The sequence below is a fragment of the Channa argus genome, unplaced genomic scaffold (genome assembly GCF_033026475.1).
Source record: "Channa argus isolate prfri unplaced genomic scaffold, Channa argus male v1.0 Contig011, whole genome shotgun sequence".
In the NCBI taxonomy this organism is placed as follows: domain Eukaryota; kingdom Metazoa; phylum Chordata; class Actinopteri; order Anabantiformes; family Channidae; genus Channa; species Channa argus.
In genome coordinates this window covers 507,871-532,546 of record NW_027125230.1, presented here as the reverse complement: position 1 = coordinate 532,546, position 24,676 = coordinate 507,871, and the positions used below count along the sequence as shown (strand labels likewise).

Here is a 24,676-nt window from a genome sequence, read left to right as displayed (position 1 = left end):
CTGACCCCCTAGACAGGGGCGTAACAGACCAGTACAGTTATAGTACTTTGTACTTTGCCACATTTATCTTCTTCTTAGCAAGTGTCATGCATTCTGCTTCTCCAGCGTTTTTAAGAGCTGTTGATGATGTCAAATGCAGCTTACGGCCACACCGCTCTCTAAGCGCCCGATCTCGTCCGATCTCGGCAGCCAAATAGAGCCGGGCCTGGTTAGTACTTGGTAGGAAGACCGCCTGGGAATACCAGGTGCTGTAAGCTTTTTTGCTTGGGTTTACGGGCAGCACAAGCTGGTGTTACTGCCTATTTATTCATAGAAATTGTTCTATATTTTCATCAAATTTTGTTCTTTCATTGCTGTTTTGCTACTTTATTGGTTTGCCAACCATCGTGCTTCATTACTAGTAGACCATGTTACGGTCCTGGCCATATGTGTTGTTTTTATTTTCTTGTTCTTATAGGTGCCCTGCCTGATTGGCCGGATTGGGGGGCAGTACAGGAAGCTGATTGGTCCATCCTACACTTCCTGGAGTTTTAAAAGTGCGGTTCCCAACAGCTAGCGAGGCTCTTTCTGGCAGCAGCACCTGTTTGCTGTTCTTGCTTTCCAAACCTTATTTAGCATTTTTGAATTGTTAGGTTTTGTGCCGTGGTTTTGTTTATAAATTGTATATTTTGTAAATAGTATTAAATCTGTAGGGGTGAACTGCCATTTTCTTTGGACTGTTTTCACATTAGGGAGTTAGGGTTAGCGACTGTCTTTTGGTTTGTTTATTTCTATCAGGCTAGCTAGCACTTTCTGTGCTAAATGGCTTATTTTGTTTATTATGTTTGCCTTGGTTCGCCCTGAGTTGTAGTGTCATGTTTTGTTTGACACTTTCTTTCGTTTAAAATAAATATCATTCTGTTGGAACATCTCGATCCTGGATTTTGGTTTGGGGATCGGAGAGGGAACATGCTAATTTATCTTTGTATGTTGCACCCTGACCCCCTAGACAGGGGCGTAACAGACCAGTACAGTTATAGTACTTTGTACTTTGCCACATTTATCTTCATCTTAGCAAGTGTCATGCATTCTGCTTCTCCAGCGTTTTTAAGAGCTGTTGATGATGTCAAATGCAGCTTACGGCCAAACCGCTCTCTAAGCGCCCGATCTCGTCCGATCTCGGCAGCCAAATAGAGCCGGGCCTGGTTAGTACTTGGTAGGAAGACCGCCTGGGAATACCAGGTGCTGTAAGCTTTTTTGCTTGGGTTTACGGGCAGCACAAGCTGGTGTTACTGCCTATTTATTCATAGAAATTGTTCTATATTTTCATCAAATTTTGTTCTTTCATTGCTGTTTTGCTACTTTATTGGTTTGCCAACCATCGTGCTTCATTACTAGTAGACCATGTTACGGTCCTGGCCATATGTGTTGTTTTTATTTTCTTGTTCTTATAGGTGCCCTGCCTGATTGGCCGGATTGGGGGGCAGTACAGGAAGCTGATTGGTCCATCCTACACTTCCTGGAGTTTTAAAAGTACGGTTCCCAACAGCTAGCGAGGCTCTTTCTGGCATCAGCACCTGTTTGCTGTTCTTGGTTTCCAAACCTTATTTAGCATTTTTGAATTGTTAGGTTTTGTGCCGTGGTTTTGTTTATAAATTGTATATTTTGTAAATAGTATTAAATCTGTAGGGGTGAACTGCCATTTTCTTTGGACTGTTTTCACATTAGGGAGTTAGGGTTAGCGACTGTCTTTTGGTTTGTTTATTTCTATCAGGCTAGCTAGCACTTTCTGTGGGAAATGGCTTATTTTGTTTATTATGTTGGCCTTGGTTCGCCCTGAGTTGTAGTGTCATGTTTTGTTTGACACTTTCTTTCGTTTAAAATAAATATCATTCTGTTGGAACATCTCGATCCTGGATTTTGGTTTGGGGATCGGAGAGGGAACATGCTAATTTATCTTTGTATGTTGCACCCTGACCCCCTAGACAGGGGCGTAACAGACCAGTACAGTTATAGTACTTTGTACTTTGCCACATTTATCTTCTTCTTAGCAAGTGTCATGCATTCTACTTCTCCAGCGTTTTTAAGAGCTGTTGATGATGTCAAATGCAGCTTACGGCCACACCGCTCTCTAAGCGCCCGATCTCGTCCGATCTCGGCAGCCAAATAGAGCCGGGCCTGGTTAGTACTTGGTAGGAAGACCGCCTGGGAATACCAGGTGCTGTAAGCTTTTTTGCTTGGGTTTACGGGCAGCACAAGCTGGTGTTACTGCCTATTTATTCATAGAAATTGTTCTATATTTTCATCAAATTTTGTTCTTTCATTGCTGTTTTGCTACTTTATTGGTTTGCCAACCATCGTGCTTCATTACTAGTAGACCATGTTACGGTCCTGGCCATATGTGTTGTTTTTATTTTCTTGTTCTTATAGGTGCCCTGCCTGATTGGCCGGATTGGGGGGCAGTACAGGAAGCTGATTGGTCCATCCTACACTTCCTGGAGTTTTAAAAGTACGGTTCCCAACAGCTAGCGAGGCTCTTTCTGGCATCAGCACCTGTTTGCTGTTCTTGGTTTCCAAACCTTATTTAGCATTTTTGAATTGTTAGGTTTTGTGCCGTGGTTTTGTTTATAAATTGTATATTTTGTAAATAGTATTAAATCTGTAGGGGTGAACTGCCATTTTCTTTGGACTGTTTTCACATTAGGGAGTTAGGGTTAGCGACTGTCTTTTGGTTTGTTTATTTCTATCAGGCTAGCTAGCACTTTCTGTGGGAAATGGCTTATTTTGTTTATTATGTTGGCCTTGGTTCGCCCTGAGTTGTAGTGTCATGTTTTGTTTGACACTTTCTTTCGTTTAAAATAAATATCATTCTGTTGGAACATCTCGATCCTGGATTTTGGTTTGGGGATCGGAGAGGGAACATGCTAATTTATCTTTGTATGTTGCACCCTGACCCCCTAGACAAGGGCGTAACAGACCAGTACAGTTATAGTACTTTGTACTTTGCCACATTTATCTTCTTCTTAGCAAGTGTCATGCATTCTGCTTCTCTAGCGTTTTTAAGAGCTGTTGATGATGTCAAATGCAGCTTACGGCCACACCGCTCTCTAAGCGCCCGATCTCGTCCGATCTCGGCAGCCAAATAGAGCCGGGCCTGGTTAGTACTTGGTAGGAAGACCGCCTGGGAATACCAGGTGCTGTAAGCTTTCTTGCTTGGGTTTACGGGCAGCACAAGCTGGTGTTACTGCCTATTTATTCATAGAAATTGTTCTATATTTTCATCAAATTTTGTTCTTTCATTGCTGTTTTGCTACTTTATTGGTTTGCCAACCATCGTGCTTCATTACTAGTAGACCATGTTACGGTCCTGGCCATATGTGTTGTTTTTATTTTCTTGTTCTTATAGGTGCCCTGCCTGATTGGCCGGATTGGGGGGCAGTACAGGAAGCTGATTGGTCCATCCTACACTTCCTGGAGTTTTAAAAGTACGGTTCCCAACAGCTAGCGAGGCTCTTTCTGGCATCAGCACCTGTTTGCTGTTCTTGGTTTCCAAACCTTATTTAGCATTTTTGAATTGTTAGGTTTTGTGCCGTGGTTTTGTTTATAAATTGTATATTTTGTAAATAGTATTAAATCTGTAGGGGTGAACTGCCATTTTCTTTGGACTGTTTTCACATTAGGGAGTTAGGGTTAGCGACTGTCTTTTGGTTTGTTTATTTCTATCAGGCTAGCTAGCACTTTCTGTGGGAAATGGCTTATTTTGTTTATTGTGTTGGCCTTGGTTCGCCCTGAGTTGTAGTGTCATGTTTTGTTTGACACTTTCTTTCGTTTAAAATAAATATCATTCTGTTGGAACATCTCGATCCTGGATTTTGGTTTGGGGATCGGAGAGGGAACATGCTAATTTATCTTTGTATGTTGCACCCTGACCCCCTAGACAGGGGCGTAACAGACCAGTACAGTTATAGTACTTTGTACTTTGCCACATTTATCTTCTTCTTAGCAAGTGTCATGCATTCTGCTTCTCCAGCGTTTTTAAGAGCTGTTGATGATGTCAAATGCAGCTTACGGCCACACCGCTCTCTAAGCGCCCGATCTCGTCCGATCTCGGCAGCCAAATAGAGCCGGGCCTGGTTAGTACTTGGTAGGAAGACCGCCTAGGAATACCAGGTGCTGTAAGCTTTTTTGCTTGGGTTTACGGGCAGCACAGCCTGGTGTTACTGCCGATTTATTCATAGAAATTGTTCTATATTTTCATTAAATTTTGTTCTTTCATTGCTGTTTTGCTACTTTATTGGTTTGTCAACCATCGTGCTTCTTTACTACTAGACCAGTACCGTTTTAGTACTTTGCCACATTTATCTTCTTCTTAGCAAGTGTCATGCATTCTGCTTCTCCAGCGTTTTTAAGAGCTGTTGATGATGTCAAATGCAGCTTACGGCCACACCGCTCTCTAAGCGCCCGATCTCGTCCGATCTCGGCAGCCAAATAGAGCCGGGCCTGGTTAGTACTTGGTAGGAAGACCGCCTGGGAATACCAGGTGCTGTAAGCTTTTTTGCTTGGGTTTACGGGCAGCACAAGCTGGTGTTACTGCCTATTTATTCATAGAAATTGTTCTATATTTTCATCAAATTTTGTTCTTTCATTGCTGTTTTGCTACTTTATTGGTTTGCCAACCATCGTGCTTCATTACTAGTAGACCATGTTACGGTCCTGGCCATATGTGTTGTTTTTATTTTCTTGTTCTTATAGGTGCCCTGCCTGATTGGCCGGATTGGGGGGCAGTACAGGAAGCTGATTGGTCCATCCTACACTTCCTGGAGTTTTAAAAGTACGGTTCCCAACAGCTAGCGAGGCTCTTTCTGGCATCAGCACCTGTTTGCTGTTCTTGGTTTCCAAACCTTATTTAGCATTTTTGAATTGTTAGGTTTTGTGCCGTGGTTTTGTTTATAAATTGTATATTTTGTAAATAGTATTAAATCTGTAGGGGTGAACTGCAATTTTCTTTGGACTGTTTTCACATTAGGGAGTTAGGGTTAGCGACTGTCTTTTGGTTTGTTTATTTCTATCAGGCTAGCTAGCACTTTCTGTGGGAAATGGCTTATTTTGTTTATTATGTTGGCCTTGGTTCGCCCTGAGTTGTAGTGTCATGTTTTGTTTGACACTTTCTTTCGTTTAAAATAAATATCATTCTGTTGGAACATCTCGATCCTGGATTTTGGTTTGGGGATCGGAGAGGGAACATGCTAATTTATCTTTGTATGTTGCACCCTGACCCCCTAGACAAGGGCGTAACAGACCAGTACAGTTATAGTACTTTGTACTTTGCCACATTTATCTTCTTCTTAGCAAGTGTCATGCATTCTGCTTCTCTAGCGTTTTTAAGAGCTGTTGATGATGTCAAATGCAGCTTACGGCCACACCGCTCTCTAAGCGCCCGATCTCGTCCGATCTCGGCAGCCAAATAGAGCCGGGCCTGGTTAGTACTTGGTAGGAAGACCGCCTGGGAATACCAGGTGCTGTAAGCTTTTTTGCTTGGGTTTACGGGCAGCACAAGCTGGTGTTACTGCCTATTTATTCATAGAAATTGTTCTATATTTTCATCAAATTTTGTTCTTTCATTGCTGTTTTGCTACTTTATTGGTTTGCCAACCATCGTGCTTCATTACTAGTAGACCATGTTACGGTCCTGGCCATATGTGTTGTTTTTATTTTCTTGTTCTTATAGGTGCCCTGCCTGATTGGCCGGATTGGGGGGCAGTACAGGAAGCTGATTGGTCCATCCTACACTTCCTGGAGTTTTAAAAGTACGGTTCCCAACAGCTAGCGAGGCTCTTTCTGGCATCAGCACCTGTTTGCTGTTCTTGGTTTCCAAACCTTATTTAGCATTTTTGAATTGTTAGGTTTTGTGCCGTGGTTTTTTTTATAAATTGTATATTTTGTAAATAGTATTAAATCTGTAGGGGTGGACTGCCATTTTCTTTTGATTGTTTTCTCTTGTTTTCACATTAGGGAGTTAGGGTTAGCGACTGTCTTTTGGTTTGTTTATTTCTATCAGGCTAGCTAGCACTTTCTGTGGGAAATGGCTTATTTTGTTTATTATGTTGGCCTTGGTTCGCCCTGAGTTGTAGTGTCATGTTTTGTTTGACACTTTCTTTCGTTTAAAATAAATATCATTCTGTTGGAACATCTCGATCCTGGATTTTGGTTTGGGGATCGGAGAGGGAACATGCTAATTTATCTTTGTATGTTTCACCCTGACCCCCTAGACAGGGGCGTAACAGACCAGTACAGTTATAGTACTTTGTACTTTGCCACATTTATCTTCTTCTTAGCAAGTGTCATGCATTCTGCTTCTCTAGCGTTTTTAAGAGCTGTTGATGATGTCAAATGCAGCTTACGGCCACACCGCTCTCTAAGCGCCCGATCCCGTCCGATCTCGGCAGCCAAATAGGGCCGGGCCTTGTTAGTACTTGGTAGGAAGACCGCCTGGGAATACCACGTGCTGTAAGCTTCTTTGCTTGGGTTTACGGGCAGCACAAGCTGGTGTTACTGCCTATTTATTCATAGAAATTGTTCTATATTTTCATCAAATTTTGTTCTTTCATTGCTGTTTTGCTACTTTATTGGTTTGCCAACCATCGTGCTTCATTACTAGTAGACCATGTTACGGTCCTGGCCATATGTGTTGTTTTTATTTTCTTGTTCTTATAAGTGCCCTGCCTGATTGGCCGGATTGGGGGGCAGTACAGGAAGCTGATTGGTCCATCCTACACTTCCTGGAGTTTTAAAAGTACGGTTCCCAACAGCTAGCGAGGCTCTTTCTGGCATCAGCACCTGTTTGCTGTTCTTGGTTTCCAAACCTTATTTAGCATTTTTGAATTGTTAGGTTTTGTGCCGTGGTTTTGTTTATAAATTGTATATTTTGTAAATAGTATTAAATCTGTAGGGGTGGACTGCCATTTTCTTTTGATTGTTTTCTCTTGTTTTCACATTAGGGAGTTAGGGTTAGCGACTGTCTTTTGGTTTGTTTATTTCTATCAGGCTAGCTAGCACTTTCTGTGGGAAATGGCTTATTTTGTTTATTATGTTGGCCTTGGTTCGCCCTGAGTTGTAGTGTCATGTTTTGTTTGACACTTTCTTTCGTTTAAAATAAATATCATTCTGTTGGAACATCTCGATCCTGGATTTTGGTTTGGGGATCGGAGAGGGAACATGCTAATTTATCTTTGTATGTTGCACCCTGACCCCCTAGTCAAGTCAAGTGGCTTTTATTATCATTTCTACTATACACAGTTGTTCACAGTACACAGTTGAAACGAGATAACGTTCCTCCAAGAACCAAGGTGCTACAAACAACACAAGTTATAATAAAGTGCATCGAGTGCAACCAAGTGCAAACAGTGCAGACGAAAAAACAGTACAGACGTACAGTGTAGACAGACAACACAAGTAACACAGGACAGGACACAAGACACAAGACCCAAGACAGTGCCGACCAGTAAACCTACTGTATACTATTTTACAGTACAGTACAGTTCAGTTAAGTGTGCTAGGGGTGTTAAAAAAAATAGCAGCATGTAAACGGTATAGTGCATTTAAATGTCCAGCATGTAAAAAATGTGCAATTGCATTGGAATGTGCAAAAAAAAACAGCAGGTAAACAGTGTAGTGCAGTAAATGTAGAATGATAAAAGTAAATAAATAATAAATAAGTGGTGGTGGAATGAGATGAGTAGTGAGTGATGAGAATGTGCTGAGTTCGGTTTGCAGTGTGTTTAAGTTCTATTTCAGTTCTGTGTGTTGAGGAGCCTGATGGCTTGTGGGAAAAAACTGTTGCATAGTCTGGATGTGGTGGCTCGAATGCTTCGGAACCTCTTTCCTGATGGCAGGAGTGTGAAGAGTGTGTGTGATGGGTGTGTGCGGTCGTCCACAATGCTGTTGGCTTTGCGGATGCAGCGTGTGGTGTAAATGTGCATGATAGAGGGCAGAGAGACTCCGATGATCTTCTCAGCTGTCCTCACTATCCTCTGTAGGGTCTTGCGATCCGCGACGGTGCAGTTCCCAAACCAGGCAGTGATGCAGCTGCTCAGGATGCTCTCAATGGTCCCTCTGTAGAACATGGTCAGGATGGGGGGAGGGAGATGGGCTTTCCTCAGCCTTCTCAGGAAGTAGAGACGCTGCTGGGCCTTCTTGGTGATGGAGCTGGTGTTGACTGACCAGGTGAGGTTGTCCGCCAGATGAACACCAAGGAATTTGGTGCTCTTGACTATCTCCACTGAGGATCCATCGATGATCAATGGAGAATGGTCACCCTGTGCTCTCCTGAAGTCCACAACCATCTCTTTAGTTTTGTCAACGTTCAGAGACAGGTTGTTTGCTCCACACCAGGCTGTTAATCGTTGCACCTCCTCTCTGTAGGCTGACTCGTCGTTCTTGCTGATTAAACCCACCACGGTCGTGTCATCAGCAAACTTGACTATGTGGTTTGAGCTGTGCATTGCTACACAGTCGTGCGTCAGCAGAGTGAACAGCAGAGGGCTGAGCACACAGCCCTGAGGGGCTCCAGTGCTCAGTGTGGTGGTGCTGGAGATGTTGTTCCCGATCCGGACTGACTGGGGTCTCCCAGTCAGGAAGTCCAGAATCCAGTTGCAGAGGGAGGTGTTCAGGCCCAGTATGCTCAATTTCTCAGTCAGGTGCTGAGGGATGATTGTGTTGAATGCTGAGCTGAAGTCAATGAACAGCATTCGTACGTATGAGTCCTTACTGTCCAGGTGGGTGAGGGCCAGATGGAGGGTCGTGGAGATGGCATCGTCCGTGGAACGATTTGGACGATACGCAAACTGCATGGGGTCCAGGGAGGTTGGGAGTTGGGTCTTAATGTGCCTCATGACGAGCCTCTCGAAGCACTTCATCACGATGGGTGTGAGCGCGACGGGACGGTAGTCATTGAGGCAGGAGACAGTAGACTTCTTAGGCACAGGCACGATGGTCGTTGCCTTGAGGCACGTAGGAACAACGTTGCTGCTCAGGGAGATGTTGAAGATGTCTGTGAAGACATCCGCTAGCTGTTCTGCGCACTCCCTGAGCACTCTGCCAGGAATGTTGTCTGGTCCAGCAGACTTCCGTGGGTTAACTCTGCATAGAGTTTTCCTCACTTCAGCTGTGGTTAGACAGAGCACCTGGTCACTGGGAGGTGGAGTGGACTTCCTCGCCTTCACGTTGTTCTGTGCCTCAAACCGGGCGTAGAAGTGGTTCAGCGCATCTGGGAGGGAGGCGTCGCGGTCACAATCAGGTGAAGTTGTCTTGTAGTTCGTGATCGCATGGATGCCCTGCCACATGCGCCGGGTGTCTCCGCTGTCTTCGAAGTGGTCGTGGATTTTCTTTGAGTGTGCGCGCTTTGCCTCTCTAATGGCACGGGACAGTTTGGCCCTTGCTGTTCTCAAGGCCGTCTTGTCCCCTGTTCTGAAGGCAGCGTCTCTTTGTTTCAGCAGCGCCCACACATTGGCATTTATCCACGGCTTCCTGTTGGAGCGTGTAGTGATGGTCTTGGAGATGGTCACATCGTCAACGCACTTGCTGATGTAGCTGGTTACTGTTGACGTGTATTCCTCCAAGTTGATGGAATCGCCGTTGGTTGCGGCCTCCCTAAACATGTCCCAGTCAGTGCACTCAAAACAGTCTTGAAGAGCAGAAGTAGCTCCTGCTGGCCAGGTTTTCACCTGTTTCAGAACCGGTTTAGAGCGTCTGACGAGCGGTCTGTATGCTGGAATTAGCATAACCGAGATGTGGTCTGAGTAGCCGAGATGGGGGCGGGGCTCCGCACGATACGCGCCGGGGATGTTTGTGTAAACAAGATCCAGCGTGTTCCCTCCTCTCGTTGCAAAGTCCACATGCTGATGAAGTTTAGGGAGCACAGTCCTGAGATTCGCATGGTTGAAATCTCCGGCAATAATAAACAGTCCGTCGGGGTGAGCGTTCTGCAGGTCGCTAATAGCACCGTAGAGTTCACACAGTGCCTCCTTAGCATTAGCGCTGGGGGGAATGTACACTCCGACAATGAAAACAGTGGTGAATTCCCGTGGTAAATAGAACGGTCTGCATCTAACAGTCACAAACTCCACTAGCGATGAGCAGAAACGTGAGACAAGCACAGAGTTCTTGCACCACTCCGTGTTGATGTAAACACACACGCCACCACCGCGAGTCTTACCGCACAGAGCAGCGTTTCTGTCGGCGCGAAACACGGTTAGCCCGTCTAGCTGGATGGCGGCTTCCGGAACTCTGTCACTGAGCCACGTCTCCGTGAAAACAAAGATGCAGCAGTCTCTGAATTCTCGCCGCGTGGTCCGCTGGAGTCGGATTTAGTCTAGTTTATTGTCCAGGGAGCAGACGTTGGAGAGGAGAATGGACGGTAGAGCCGGCCGGCTAGGGTTAGCATTTAGCCTAGCACGGACACCCGCCCGCTTGCCGCGCTTCCGCTTCCTCGAGCAGCGCTTCCGACGTCCCCTCACCTGGCCACCGGCGTCAGGTGACACCGAGGGCTGGGGGCCTGGTATTTGTCGCTGGGGTCGTAGCAAGCCGAGGTCGCGAAGGTTACCAATTACTTCCTCGTGCAGATTATTGTATGTATGAACCCTGTGCCGCAGCAATGTCTGGCGGTCGTAAACATGAACACAGCTGACTGTGGTGTCCATGTACTGTAAAGGGTCTGGCTAAATACGGCAAAAACACCATTTGTTGGATCCGGAGAGGCCGCTGCGAGCTACTGCCGCGCCGCCATCTTGTTCCACAGCCTAGACAGGGGCGTAACAGACCAGTACAGTTATAGTACTTTGTACTTTGCCACATTTATCTTCTTCTTAGCAAGTGTCATGCATTCTGCTTCTCCAGCGTTTTTAAGAGCTGTTGATGATGTCAAATGCAGCTTACGGCCACACTGCTCTCTAAGCGCCCGATCCCGTCCGATCTCGGCAGCCAAATAGGGCCGGGCCTTGTTAGTACTTGGTAGGAAGACCGCCTGGGAATACCACGTGCTGTAAGCTTCTTTGCTTGGGTTTACGGGCAGCACAAGCTGGTGTTACTGCCTATTTATTCATAGAAATTGTTCTATATTTTCATCAAATGTTGTTCTTTCATTGCTGTTTTGCTACTTTATTGGTTTGCCAACCATCGTGCTTCATTACTAGTAGACCATGTTACGGTCCTGGCCATATTTGTTGTTTTTATTTTCTTGTTCTTATAGGTGCCCTGCCTGATTGGCCGGATTGGGGGGCAGTACAGGAAGCTGATTGGTCCATCCTACACTTCCTGGAGTTTTAAAAGTACGGTTCCCAACAGCTAGCGAGGCTCTTTCTGGCATCAGCACCTGTTTGCTGTTCTTGGTTTCCAAACCTTATTTAGCATTTTTGAATTGTTAGGTTTTGTGCCGTGGTTTTGTTTATAAATTGTATATTTTGTAAATAGTATTAAATCTGTAGGGGTGAACTGCCATTTTCTTTGGACTGTTTTCACATTAGGGAGTTAGGGTTAGCGACTGTCTTTTGGTTTGTTTATTTCTATCAGGCTAGCTAGCACTTTCTGTGGGAAATGGCTTATTTTGTTTATTATGTTGGCCTTGGTTCGCCCTGAGTTGTAGTGTCATGTTTTGTTTGACACTTTCTTTCGTTTAAAATAAATATCATTCTGTTGGAACATCTCGATCCTGGATTATGGTTTGGGGATCGGAGAGGGAACATGCTAATTTATCTTTGTATGTTGCACCCTGACCCCCTAGACAGGGGCGTAACAGACCAGTACAGTTATAGTACTTTGTACTTTGCCACATTTATCTTCTTCTTAGCAAGTGTCATGCATTCTGCTTCTCCAGCGTTTTTAAGAGCTGTTGATGATGTCAAATGCAGCTTACGGCCACACCGCTCTCTAAGCGCCCGATCCCATCTGATCTCGGCAGCCAAATAGGGCCGGGCCTTGTTAGTGCTTGGTAGGAAGACCGCCTGGGAATATCACGTGCTGTAAGCTTCTTTGCTTGGGTTTACGGGCAGCACAAGCTGGTGTTACTGCCTATTTATTCATAGAAATTGTTCTATATTTTCATCAAATTTTGTTCTTTCATTGCTGTTTTGCTACTTTATTGGTTTGCCAACCATCGTGCTTCATTACTAGTAGACCATGTTACGGTCCTGGCCATATGTGTTGTTTTTATTTTCTTGTTCTTATAGGTGCCCTGCCTGATTGGCCGGATTGGGGGGCAGTACAGGAAGCTGATTGGTCCATCCTACACTTCCTGGAGTTTTAAAAGTACGGTTCCCAACAGCTAGCGAGGCTCTTTCTGGCATCAGCACCTGTTTGCTGTTCTTGGTTTCCAAACCTTATTTAGCATTTTTGAATTGTTAGGTTTTGTGCCGTGGTTTTGTTTATAAATTGTATATTTTGTAAATAGTATTAAATCTGTAGGGGTGAACTGCCATTTTCTTTGGACTGTTTTCACATTAGGGAGTTAGGGTTAGCGACTGTCTTTTGGTTTGTTTATTTCTATCAGGCTAGCTAGCACTTTCTGTGGGAAATGGCTTATTTTGTTTATTATGTTGGCCTTGGTTCGCCCTGAGTTGTAGTGTCATGTTTTGTTTGACACTTTCTTTCGTTTAAAATAAATATCATTCTGTTGGAACATCTCGATCCTGGATTTTGGTTTGGGGATCGGAGAGGGAACATGCTAATTTATCTTTGTATGTTGCACCCTGACCCCCTAGACAGGGGCGTAACAGACCAGTACAGTTATAGTACTTTGTACTTTGCCACATTTATCTTCTTCTTAGCAAGTGTCATGCATTCTGCTTCTCCAGCGTTTTTAAGAGCTGTTGATGATGTCAAATGCAGCTTACGGCCACACCGCTCTCTAAGCGCCCGATCTCGTCCGATCTCGGCAGCCAAATAGAGCCGGGCCTGGTTAGTACTTGGTAGGAAGACCGCCTGGGAATACCAGGTGCTGTAAGCTTTTTTGCTTGGGTTTACGGGCAGCACAAGCTGGTTTTACTGCCTATTTATTCATAGAAATTGTTCTATATTTTCATCAAATTTTGTTCTTTCATTGCTGTTTTGCTACTTTATTGGTTTGTCAACCATCGTGCTTCATTACTAGTAGACCATGTTCCGGTCCTGGCCATATGTGTTGTTTTTATTTTGTTGTTCTTATAGGTGCCCTGCCTGATTGGCCGGATTGGGGGGCAGTACAGGAAGCTGATTGGTCCATCCTACACTTCCTGGAGTTTTAAAAGTACGGTTCCCAACAGCTAGCGAGGCTCTTTCTGGCATCAGCACCTGTTTGCTGTTCTTGGTTTCCAAACCTTATTTAGCATTTTTGAATTGTTAGGTTTTGTGCCGTGGTTTTGTTTATAAATTGTATATTTTGTAAATAGTATTAAATCTGTAGGGGTGAACTGCCATTTTCTTTGGACTGTTTTCACATTAGGGAGTTAGGGTTAGCGACTGTCTTTTGGTTTGTTTATTTCTATCAGGCTAGCTAGCACTTTCTGTGGGAAATGGCTTATTTTGTTTATTATGTTGGCCTTGGTTCGCCCTGAGTTGTAGTGTCATGTTTTGTTTGACACTTTCTTTCGTTTAAAATAAATATCATTCTGTTGGAACATCTCGATCCTGGATTTTGGTTTGGGGATCGGAGAGGGAACATGCTAATTTATCTTTGTATGTTGCACCCTGACCCCCTAGACAGGGGCGTAACAGACCAGTACAGTTATAGTACTTTGTACTTTGCCACATTTATCTCCATCTTAGCAAGTGTCATGCATTCTGCTTCTCCAGCGTTTTTAAGAGCTGTTGATGATGTCAAATGGAGCTTACGGCCAAACCGCTCTCTAAGCGCCCGATCTCGTCCGATCTCGGCAGCCAAATAGAGCCGGGCCTGGTTAGTACTTGGTAGGAAGACCGCCTGGGAATACCAGGTGCTGTAAGCTTTTTTGCTTGGGTTTACGGGCAGCACAAGCTGGTGTTACTGCCTATTTATTCATAGAAATTGTTCTATATTTTCATCAAATTTTGTTCTTTCATTGCTGTTTTGCTACTTTATTGGTTTGTCAACCATCGTGCTTCATAACTAGTAGACCATGTTATGGTCCTGGCCATATGTGTTGTTTTTATTTTGTTGTTCTTATAGGTGCCCTGCCTGATTGGCCGGATTTGGGGGAAGTACAGGAAGCTGATTGGTCCATCCTACACTTCCTGGAGTTTTAAAAGTACGGTTCCCAACAGCTAGCGAGGCTCTTTCTGGCAGCAGCACCTGTTTGCTGTTCTTGCTTTCTAAACCTTATTTAGCATTTTTGAATTGTTAGGTTTTGTGCCGTGGTTTTGTTTATAAATTGTATATTTTGTAAATAGTATTAAATCTGTAGGGGTGAACTGCCATTTTCTTTGGACTGTTTTCACATTAGGGAGTTAGGGTTAGCGACTGTCTTTTGGATTGTTTATTTCTATCAGGCTAGCTAGCACTTTCTGTGGGAAATGGCTTATTTTGTTTATTATGTTGGCCTTGGTTCGCCCTGAGTTGTAGTGTCATGTTTTGTTTGACACTTTCTTTCGTTTAATATAAATATCATTCTGTTGGAACATCTCGATCCTGGATTTTGGTTTGGGGATCGGAGAGGGAACATGCTAATTTATCTTTGTATGTTTCACCCTGACCCCCTAGACAGGGGCGTAACAGACCAGTACAGTTATAGTACTTTGTACTTTGCCACATTTATCTTCTTCTTAGCAAGTGTCATGCATTCTGCTTCTCTAGCGTTTTTAAGAGCTGTTGATGATGTCAAATGCAGCTTACGGCCACACCGCTCTCTAAGCGCCCGATCCCGACCGATCTCGGCAGCCAAATAGGGCCGGGCCTTGTTAGTACTTGGTAGGAAGACCGCCTGGGAATACCACGTGCTGTAAGCTTCTTTGCTTGGGTTTACGGGCAGCACAAGCTGGTGTTACTGCCTATTTATTCATAGAAATTGTTCTATATTTTCATCAAATTTTGTTCTTTCATTGCTGTTTTGCTACTTTATTGGTTTGCCAACCATCGTGCTTCATTACTAGTAGACCATGTTACGGTCCTGGCCATATGTGTTGTTTTTATTTTCTTGTTCTTATAAGTGCCCTGCCTGATTGGCCGGATTGGGGGGCAGTACAGGAAGCTGATTGGTCCATCCTACACTTCCTGGAGTTTTAAAAGTACGGTTCCCAACAGCTAGCGAGGCTCTTTCTGGCATCAGCACCTGTTTGCTGTTCTTGGTTTCCAAACCTTATTTAGCATTTTTGAATTGTTAGGTTTTGTGCCGTGGTTTTGTTTATAAATTGTATATTTTGTAAATAGTATTAAATCTGTAGGGGTGGACTGCCATTTTCTTTGGACTGTTTTCACATTAGGGAGTTAGGGTTAGCGACTGTCTTTTGGTTTGTTTATTTCTATCAGGCTAGCTAGCACTTTCTGTGGGAAATGGCTTATTTTGTTTATTATGTTGGCCTTGGTTCGCCCTGAGTTGTAGTGTCATGTTTTGTTTGACACTTTCTTTCGTTTAAAATAAATATCATTCTGTTGGAACATCTCGATCCTGGATTTTGGTTTGGGGATCGGAGAGGGAACATGCTAATTTATCTTTGTATGTTGCACCCTGACCCCCTAGACAGGGGCGTAACAGACCAGTACAGTTATAGTACTTTGTACTTTGCCACATTTATCTTCTTCTTAGCAAGTGTCATGCATTCTGCTTCTCCAGCGTTTTTAAGAGCTGTTGATGATGTCAAATGCAGCTTACGGCCACACCGCTCTCTAAGCGCCCGATCTCGTCCGATCTCGGCAGCCAAATAGAGCCGGGCCTGGTTAGTACTTGGTAGGAAGACCGCCTAGGAATACCAGGTGCTGTAAGCTTTTTTGCTTGGGTTTACGGGCAGCACAGCCTGGTGTTACTGCCGATTTATTCATAGAAATTGTTCTATATTTTCATGAAATTTTGTTCTTTCATTGCTGTTTTGCTACTTTATTGGTTTGTCAACCATCGTGCTTCTTTACTACTAGACCAGTACCGTTTTAGTACTTTGCCACATTTATCTTCTTCTTAGCAAGTGTCATGCATTCTGCTTCTCCAGCGTTTTTAAGAGCTGTTGATGATGTCAAATGCAGCTTACGGCCACACCGCTCTCTAAGCGCCCGATCTCGTCCGATCTCGGCAGCCAAATAGAGCCGGGCCTGGTTAGTACTTGGTAGGAAGACCGCCTGGGAATACCAGGTGCTGTAAGCTTTTTTGCTTGGGTTTACGGGCAGCACAAGCTGGTGTTACTGCCTATTTATTCATAGAAATTGTTCTATATTTTCATCAAATTTTGTTCTTTCATTGCTGTTTTGCTACTTTATTGGTTTGCCAACCATCGTGCTTCATTACTAGTAGACCATGTTACGGTCCTGGCCATATGTGTTGTTTTTATTTTCTTGTTCTTATAGGTGCCCTGCCTGATTGGCCGGATTGGAGGGCAGTACAGGAAGCTGATTGGTCCATCCTACACTTCCTGGAGTTTTAAAAGTACGGTTCCCAACAGCTAGCGAGGCTCTTTCTGGCATCAGCACCTGTTTGCTGTTCTTGGTTTCCAAACCTTATTTAGCATTTTTGAATTGTTAGGTTTTGTGCCGTGGTTTTGTTTATAAATTGTATATTTTGTAAATAGTATTAAATCTGTAGGGGTGAACTGCCATTTTCTTTGGACTGTTTTCACATTAGGGAGTTAGGGTTAGCGACTGTCTTTTGGTTTGTTTATTTCTATCAGGCTAGCTAGCACTTTCTGTGGGAAATGGCTTATTTTGTTTATTATGTTGGCCTTGGTTCGCCCTGAGTTGTAGTGTCATGTTTTGTTTGACACTTTCTTTCGTTTAAAATAAATATCATTCTGTTGGAACATCTCGATCCTGGATTTTGGTTTGGGGATCGGAGAGGGAACATGCTAATTTATCTTTGTATGTTGCACCCTGACCCCCTAGACAGGGGCGTAACAGACCAGTACAGTTATAGTACTTTGTACTTTGCCACATTTATCTTCATCTTAGCAAGTGTCATGCATTCTGCTTCTCCAGCGTTTTTAAGAGCTGTTGATGATGTCAAATGCAGCTTACGGCCACACCGCTCTCTAAGCGCCCGATCTCGCCCGATCTCGTCCGATCTCGGCAGCCAAATAGAGCCGGGCCTGGTTAGTACTTGGTAGGAAGACCGCCTAGGAATACCAGGTGCTGTAAGCTTTTTTGCTTGGGTTTACGGGCAGCACAGCCTGGTGTTACTGCCGATTTATTCATAGAAATTGTTCTATATTTTCATGAAATTTTGTTCTTTCATTGCTGTTTTGCTACTTTATTGGTTTGTCAACCATCGTGCTTCTTTACTACTAGACCAGTACCGTTTTAGTACTTTGCCACATTTATCTTCTTCTTAGCAAGTGTCATGCATTCTGCTTCTCCAGCGTTTTTAAGAGCTGTTGATGATGTCAAATGCAGCTTACGGCCACACCGCTCTCTAAGCGCCCGATCTCGTCCGATCTCGGCAGCCAAATAGAGCCGGGCCTGGTTAGTACTTGGTAGGAAGACCGCCTGGGAATACCAGGTGCTGTAAGCTTTTTTGCTTGGGTTTACGGGCAGCACAAGCTGGTGTTACTGCCTATTTATTCATAGAAATTGTTCTATATTTTCATCAAATTTTGTTCTTTCATTGCTGTTTTGCTACTTTATTGGTTTGCCAACCATCGTGCTTCATTACTAGTAGACCATGTTACGGTCCTGGCCATATGTGTTGTTTTTATTTTCTTGTTCTTATAGGTGCCCTGCCTGATTGGCCGGATTGGAGGGCAGTACAGGAAGCTGATTGGTCCATCCTACACTTCCTGGAGTTTTAAAGGTACCGTTCCCAACAGCTAGCGAGGCTCTTTCTGGCATCAGCACCTGTTTGCTGTTCTTGGTTTCCAAACCTTATTTAGCATTTTTGAATTGTTAGGTTTTGTGCCGTGGTTTTGTTTATAAATTGTATATTTTGTAAATAGTATTAAATCTGTAGGGGTGAACTGCCATTTTCTTTGGACTGTTTTCACATTAGGGAGTTAGGGTTAGCGACTGTCTTTTGGTTTGTTTATTTCTATCAGGCTAGCTAGCACTTTCTGTGGGAAATGGCTTATTTTGTTTATTATGTTGGCCTTGGTTCGCCCTGAGTTGTAGTGTCATGTTTTGTTTGACACTTTCTTTCGTTTAAAATAAATATCATTCTGTTGGAACATCTCGATCCTGGATTTTGGTTTGGGGATCGGAGAGGGAACATGCTAATTTATCTTTGTATGTTGCACCCTGACCCCCTAGACAGGGGCGTAACAGACCAGTACAGTTATAGTACTTTGTACTTTGCCACATTTATCTTCTTCTTAGCAAGTGTCATGCATTCTGCTTCTCCAGCGTTTTTAAGAGCTGTTGATGATGTCAAATGCAGCTTACGGCCACACCGCTCTCTAAGCGCCCGATCTCGTCCGATCTCGGCAGCCAAATAGAGCCGGGCCTGGTTAGTACTTGGTAGGAAGACCGCCTGGGAATACCAGGTGCTGTAAGCTTTTTTGCTTGGGTTTACGGGCAGCACAAGCTGGTGTTACTGCCTATTTATTCATAGAAATTGTTCTATATTTTCATCAAATTTTGTTCTTTCATTGCTGTTTTGCTACTTTATTGGTTTGTCAACCATCGTGCTTCATTACTAGTAGACCATGTTCCGGTCCTGGCCATATGTGTTGTTTTTATTTTGTTGTTCTTATAGGTGCCCTGCCTGATTGGCCGGATTGGGGGGCAGTACAGGAAGCTGATTGGTCCATCCTACACTTCCTGGAGTTTTAAAAGTACGGTTCCCAACAGCTAGCGAGGCTCTTTCTGGCATCAGCACCTGTTTGCTGTTCTTGGTTTCCAAACCTTATTTAGCATTTTTGAATTGTTAGGTTTTGTGCCGTGGTTTTGTTTATAAATTGTATATTTTGTAAATAGTATTAAATCTGTAGGGGTGAACTGCCATTTTCTTTGGACTGTTTTCACATTAGGGAGTTAGGGTTAGCGATTTTCTTTTGGTTTGTTTATTTCTATCAGGCTAGCTAGCACTTTCTGTGGGAAATGGCTTATTTTGTTTATTATGTTGGCCTTGGTTAGCCCTGAGTTGTAGTGTCATGTTTTGTTTGACACTTTCTTTCGTTTAAAATAAATATCATTCTGTTGGAACATCTCGATCCTGGATTTTGGTTTGGGGATCGGAGAGGGAACATGCTAATTTATCTTTGTATGTTGCACCCTGACCCCCTAGACAGGGGCGTAACAGACCAGTACAGTTATAGTACTTTGTACTTTGCCACATTTATCTTCATCTTAGCAAGTGTCATGCATTCTGCTTCTCCAGCGTTTTTAAGAGCTGTTGATGATGTCAAATGCAGCTTACGGCCACACCGCTCTCTAAGCGCCCGATCTCGGCAGCCAAATAGAGCCGGGCCTGGTTAGTACTTGGTAGGAAGACCGCCTAGGAATACCAGGTGCTGTAAGCTTTTTTGCTTGGGTTTACGGGCAGCACAGCCTGGTGTTACTGCCGATTTATTCATAGAAATTGTTCTATATTTTCATGAAATTTTGTTCTTTCATTGCTGTTTTGCTACTTTATTGGTTTGTCAACCATCGTGCTTCTTTACTACTAGACCAGTACCGTTTTAGTACTTTGCCACATTTATCTTCTTCTTAGCAAGTGTCATGCATTCTGCTTCTCCAGCGTTTTTAAGAGCTGTTGATGATGTCAAATGCAGCTTACGGCCACACCGCTCTCTAAGCACCCGATCTCGTCCGATCTCGGCAGCCAAATAGAGCCGGGCCTGGTTAGTACTTGGTAGGAAGACCGCCTGGGAATACCAGGTGCTGTAAGCTTTTTTGCTTGGGTTTACGGGCAGCACAAGCTGGTGTTACTGCCTATTTATTCATAGAAATTGTTCTATATTTTCATCAAATTTTGTTCTTTCATTGCTGTTTTGCTACTTTATTGGTTTGCCAACCATCGTGCTTCATTACTAGTAGACCATGTTACGGTCCTGGCCATATGTGTTGTTTTTATTTTCTTGTTCTTATAGGTGCCCTGCCTGATTGGCCGGATTGGGGGGCAGTACAGGAAGCTGATTGGTCCATCCTACACTTCCTGGAGTTTTAAAAGTACGGTTCCCAACAGCTAGCGAGGCTCTTTCTGGCATCAGCACCTGTTTGCTGTTCTTGGTTTCCAAACCTTATTTAGCATTTTTGAATTGTTAGGTTTTGTGCCGTGGTTTTGTTTATAAATTGTATATTTTGTAAATAGTATTAAATCTGTAGGGGTGAACTGCCATTTTCTTTGGACTGTTTTCACATTAGGGAGTTAGGGTTAGCGACTGTCTTTTGGTTTGTTTATTTCTATCAGGCTAGCTAGCACTTTCTGTGGGAAATGGCTTATTTTGTTTATTGTGTTGGCCTTGGTTCGCCCTGAGTTGTAGTGTCATGTTTTGTTTGACACTTTCTTTCGTTTAAAATAAATATCATTCTGTTGGAACATCTCGATCCTGGATTTTGGTTTGGGGATCGGAGAGGGAACATGCTAATTTATCTTTGTATGTTGCACCCTGACCCCCTAGACAGGGGCGTAACAGACCAGTACAGTTATAGTACTTTGTACTTTGCCACATTTATCTTCTTCTTAGCAAGTGTCATGCATTCTGCTTCTCCAGCGTTTTTAAGAGCTGTTGATGATGTCAAATGCAGCTTACGGCCACACCGCTCTCTAAGCGCCCGATCTCGTCCGATCTCGGCAGCCAAATAGAGCCGGGCCTGGTTAGTACTTGGTAGGAAGACCGCCTAGGAATACCAGGTGCTGTAAGCTTTTTTGCTTGGGTTTACGGGCAGCACAGCCTGGTGTTACTGCCGATTTATTCATAGAAATTGTTCTATATTTTCATGAAATTTTGTTCTTTCATTGCTGTTTTGCTACTTTATTGGTTTATCAACCATCGTGCTTCTTTACTCCTAGACCAGTACCGTTTTAGTACTTTGCCACATTTATCTTCTTCTTAGCAAGTGTCATGCATTCTGCTTCTCCAGCGTTTTTAAGAGCTGTTGATGATGTCAAATGCAGCTTACGGCCACACCGCTCTCTAAGCGCCCGATCTCGTCCGATCTCGGCAGCCAAATAGAGCCGGGCCTGGTTAGTACTTGGTAGGAAGACCGCCTGGGAATACCAGGTGCTGTAAGCTTTTTTGCTTGGGTTTACGGGCCGCACAAGCTGGTGTTACTGCCTATTTATTCATAGAAATTGTTCTATATTTTCATCAAATTTTGTTCTTTCATTGCTGTTTTGCTACTTTATTGGTTTGCCAACCATCGTGCTTCATTACTAGTAGACCATGTTACGGTCCTGGCCATATGTGTTGTTTTTATTTTCTTGTTCTTATAGGTGCCCTGCCTGATTGGCCGGATTGGGGGGCAGTACAGGAAGCTGATTGGTCCATCCTACACTTCCTGGAGTTTTAAAAGTACGGTTCCCAACAGCTAGCGAGGCTCTTTCTGGCATCAGCACCTGTTTGCTGTTCTTGGTTTCCAAACCTTATTTAGCATTTTTGAATTGTTAGGTTTTGTGCCGTGGTTTTGTTTATAAATTGTATATTTTGTAAATAGTATTAAATCTGTAGGGGTGAACTGCCATTTTCTTTGGACTGTTTTCACATTAGGGAGTTAGGGTTAGCGACTGTCTTTTGGTTTGTTTATTTCTATCAGGCTAGCTAGCACTTTCTGTGGGAAATGGCTTATTTTGTTTATTATGTTGGCCTTGGTTCGCCCTGAGTTGTAGTGTCATGTTTTGTTTGACACTTTCTTTCGTTTAAAATAAATATCATTCTGTTGGAACATCTCGATCCTGGATTTTGGTTTGGGGATCGGAGAGGGAACATGCTAATTTATCTTTGTATGTTGCACCCTGACCCCCTAGACAAGGGCGTAACAGACCAGTACAGTTATAGTACTTTGTACTTTGCCACATTTATCTTCTTCTTAGCAAGTGTCATGCATTCTGCTTCTCTAGCGTTTTTAAGAGCTGTTGATGATGTCAAATGCAGCTTACGGCCACACCGCTCTCTAAGCGCCCGATCTCGTCCGATCTCGGCAGCCAAATAGGGCCGGGCCTGGTTAGTACTTGGTAGGAAGACCGCCTGGGAATACCAGGTGCTGTAAGCTTTTTTGCTTGGGTTTACGGGCAGCACAAGCTGGTGTTACTGCCTATTTATTCATAGAAATTGTTCTATATTTTCATCAAATTTTGTTCTTTCATTGCTGTTTTGCTACTTTATTGGTTTGCCAACCATCGTGCTTCATTACTAGTAGACCATGTTACGGTCCTGGCCATATGTGTTGTTTTTATTTTCTTGTTCTTATAGGTGCCCTGCCTGATTGGCCGGATTGGGGGGCAGTACAGGAAGCTGATTGGTCCATCCTACACTTCCTGGAGTTTTAAAAGTACGGTTCCCAACAGCTAGCGAGGCTCTTTCTGGCATCAGCACCTGTTTGCTGTTCTTGGTTTCCAAACCTTATTTAGCATTTTTGAATTGTTAGGCTTTGTGCCGTGGTTTTGTTTATAAATTGTATATTTTGTAAATAGTATTAAATCTGTAGGGGTGAACTGCCATTTTCTTTGGACTGTTTTCACATTAGGGAGTTAGGGTTAGCGACTGTCTTTTGGTTTGTTTATTTCTATCAGGCTAGCTAGCACTTTCTGTGGGAAATGGCTTATTTTGTTTATTGTGTTGGCCTTGGTTCGCCCTGAGTTGTAGTGTCATGTTTTGTTTGACACTTTCTTTCGTTTAAAATAAATATCATTCTGTTGGAACATCTCGATCCTGGATTTTGGTTTGGGGATCGGAGAGGGAACATGCTAATTTATCTTTGTATGTTGCACCCTGACCCCCTAGACAGGGGTGTAACAGACCAGTACAGTTATAGTACTTTGTACTTTGCCACATTTATCTTCTTCTTAGCAAGTGTCATGCATTCTGCTTCTCCAGCGTTTTTAAGAGCTGTTGATGATGTCAAATGCAGCTTACGGCCAAACTGCTCTCTAAGCGCCCGATCCCGTCCGATCTCGGCAGCCAAATAGGGCCGGGCCTTGTTAGTACTTGGTAGGAAGACCGCCTGGGAATACCACGTGCTGTAAGCTTCTTTGCTTGGGTTTACGGGCAACACAAGCTCGTGTTACTGCCTATTTATTCATAGAAATTGTACTATATTTTCATCAAATTTTGTTCTTTCATTGCTGTTTTGCTACTTTATTGGTTTGCCAACCATCGTGCTTCATTACTAGTAGACCATGTTACGGTCCTGGCCATATGTGTAGTTTTTATTTTCTTGTTCTTATAGGTGCCCTGCCTGATTGGCCGGATTGGGGGGCAGTACAGGAAGCTGATTGGTCCATCCTACACTTCCTGGAGTTTTAAAAGTACGGTTCCCAACAGCTAGCGAGGCTCTTTCTGGCAGCAGCACCTGTTTGCTGTTCTTGGTTTCCAAACCTTATTTAGCATTTTTGAATTGTTAGGTTTTGTGCCGTGGTTTTGTTTATAAATTGTATATTTTGTAAATAGTATTAAATCTGTAGGGGTGAACTGCCATTTTCTTTGGACTGTTTTCACATTAGGGAGTTAGGGTTAGCGACTGTCTTTTGGTTTGTTTATTTCTATCAGGCTAGCTAGCACTTTCTGTGGGAAATGGCTTATTTTGTTTATTATGTTGGCCTTGGTTCGCCCTGAGTTGTAGTGTCATGTTTTGTTTGACACTTTCTTTCGTTTAAAATAAATATCATTCTGTTGGAACATCTCGATCCTGGATTTTGGTTTGGGGATCGGAGAGGGAACATGCTAATTTATCTTTGTATGTTGCACCCTGACCCCCTAGACAGGGGCGTAACAGACCAGTACAGTTATAGTACTTTGTACTTTGCCACATTTATCTTCTTCTTAGCAAGTGTCATGCATTCTACTTCTCCAGCGTTTTTAAGAGCTGTTGATGATGTCAAATGCAGCTTACGGCCACACCGCTCTCTAAGCGCCCGATCTCGTCCGATCTCGGCAGCCAAATAGAGCCGGGCCTGGTTAGTACTTGGTAGGAAGACCGCCTGGGAATACCAGGTGCTGTAAGCTTTTTTGCTTGGGTTTACGAGCAGCACAAGCTGGTGTTACTGCCTATTTATTCATAGAAATTGTACTATATTTTCATCAAATTTTGTTCTTTCATTGCTGTTTTGCTACTTTATTGGTTTGCCAACCATCGTGCTTCATTACTAGTAGACCATGTTACGGTCCTGGCCATATGTGTTGTTTTTATTTTCTTGTTCTTATAAGTGCCCTGCCTGATTGGCCGGATTGGGGGGCAGTACAGGAAGCTGATTGGTCCATCCTACACTTCCTGGAGTTTTAAAAGTACGGTTCCCAACAGCTAGCGAGGCTCTTTCTGGCATCAGCACCTGTTTGCTGTTCTTGGTTTCCAAACCTTATTTAGCATTTTTGAATTGTTAGGTTTTGTGCCGTGGTTTTGTTTATAAATTGTATATTTTGTAAATAGTATTAAATCTGTAGGGGTGAACTGCCATTTTCTTTGGAC

The 24,676-nt window shown here is 43.6% G+C and overlaps 1 non-coding gene and 24 pseudogenes across 1 annotated transcript; all 25 read left to right on the top strand.

Moving 5' to 3' along the window:
* The first annotated feature begins 138 nt into the window (after positions 1-138).
* On the top strand, positions 139-257 carry LOC137111854 (5S ribosomal RNA; annotated as a pseudogene).
* Positions 258-1,114: 857 nt separating this feature from the next.
* Positions 1,115-1,233, top strand: LOC137111982 (5S ribosomal RNA; annotated as a pseudogene).
* An 857-nt stretch (positions 1,234-2,090) lies between these two features.
* LOC137111853 (5S ribosomal RNA) lies at positions 2,091-2,209 on the top strand (annotated as a pseudogene).
* Positions 2,210-3,066: 857 nt separating this feature from the next.
* On the top strand, positions 3,067-3,185 carry LOC137111852 (5S ribosomal RNA; annotated as a pseudogene).
* Positions 3,186-4,042: 857 nt separating this feature from the next.
* LOC137112094 (5S ribosomal RNA) lies at positions 4,043-4,161 on the top strand (annotated as a pseudogene).
* Positions 4,162-4,412: 251 nt separating this feature from the next.
* LOC137111851 (5S ribosomal RNA) lies at positions 4,413-4,531 on the top strand (annotated as a pseudogene).
* An 857-nt stretch (positions 4,532-5,388) lies between these two features.
* On the top strand, positions 5,389-5,507 carry LOC137111850 (5S ribosomal RNA; annotated as a pseudogene).
* Positions 5,508-6,374: 867 nt separating this feature from the next.
* LOC137111541 (5S ribosomal RNA) lies at positions 6,375-6,493 on the top strand (annotated as a pseudogene).
* Positions 6,494-10,905: 4,412 nt separating this feature from the next.
* On the top strand, positions 10,906-11,024 carry LOC137111626 (5S ribosomal RNA; annotated as a pseudogene).
* Positions 11,025-11,881: 857 nt separating this feature from the next.
* Positions 11,882-12,000, top strand: LOC137111680 (5S ribosomal RNA; annotated as a pseudogene).
* An 857-nt stretch (positions 12,001-12,857) lies between these two features.
* LOC137111849 (5S ribosomal RNA) lies at positions 12,858-12,976 on the top strand (annotated as a pseudogene).
* An 857-nt stretch (positions 12,977-13,833) lies between these two features.
* LOC137111981 (5S ribosomal RNA) lies at positions 13,834-13,952 on the top strand (annotated as a pseudogene).
* An 857-nt stretch (positions 13,953-14,809) lies between these two features.
* Positions 14,810-14,928, top strand: LOC137111656 (5S ribosomal RNA; annotated as a pseudogene).
* Positions 14,929-15,785: 857 nt separating this feature from the next.
* Positions 15,786-15,904, top strand: LOC137112093 (5S ribosomal RNA; annotated as a pseudogene).
* A 251-nt stretch (positions 15,905-16,155) lies between these two features.
* LOC137111848 (5S ribosomal RNA) lies at positions 16,156-16,274 on the top strand (annotated as a pseudogene).
* Positions 16,275-17,131: 857 nt separating this feature from the next.
* On the top strand, positions 17,132-17,260 carry LOC137111605 (5S ribosomal RNA; annotated as a pseudogene).
* A 251-nt stretch (positions 17,261-17,511) lies between these two features.
* LOC137111847 (5S ribosomal RNA) lies at positions 17,512-17,630 on the top strand (annotated as a pseudogene).
* An 857-nt stretch (positions 17,631-18,487) lies between these two features.
* On the top strand, positions 18,488-18,606 carry LOC137111845 (5S ribosomal RNA; annotated as a pseudogene).
* An 857-nt stretch (positions 18,607-19,463) lies between these two features.
* On the top strand, positions 19,464-19,572 carry LOC137111704 (5S ribosomal RNA; annotated as a pseudogene).
* A 251-nt stretch (positions 19,573-19,823) lies between these two features.
* LOC137111811 (5S ribosomal RNA) lies at positions 19,824-19,942 on the top strand. The gene has a single exon (XR_010912341.1). It is a non-coding gene; the product is annotated as a 5S ribosomal RNA (ribosomal RNA).
* An 857-nt stretch (positions 19,943-20,799) lies between these two features.
* Positions 20,800-20,918, top strand: LOC137112092 (5S ribosomal RNA; annotated as a pseudogene).
* A 251-nt stretch (positions 20,919-21,169) lies between these two features.
* On the top strand, positions 21,170-21,288 carry LOC137111844 (5S ribosomal RNA; annotated as a pseudogene).
* Positions 21,289-22,145: 857 nt separating this feature from the next.
* On the top strand, positions 22,146-22,264 carry LOC137112046 (5S ribosomal RNA; annotated as a pseudogene).
* An 857-nt stretch (positions 22,265-23,121) lies between these two features.
* Positions 23,122-23,240, top strand: LOC137111650 (5S ribosomal RNA; annotated as a pseudogene).
* Positions 23,241-24,097: 857 nt separating this feature from the next.
* Positions 24,098-24,216, top strand: LOC137111843 (5S ribosomal RNA; annotated as a pseudogene).
* The last annotated feature ends 460 nt before the right edge of the window (positions 24,217-24,676 follow it).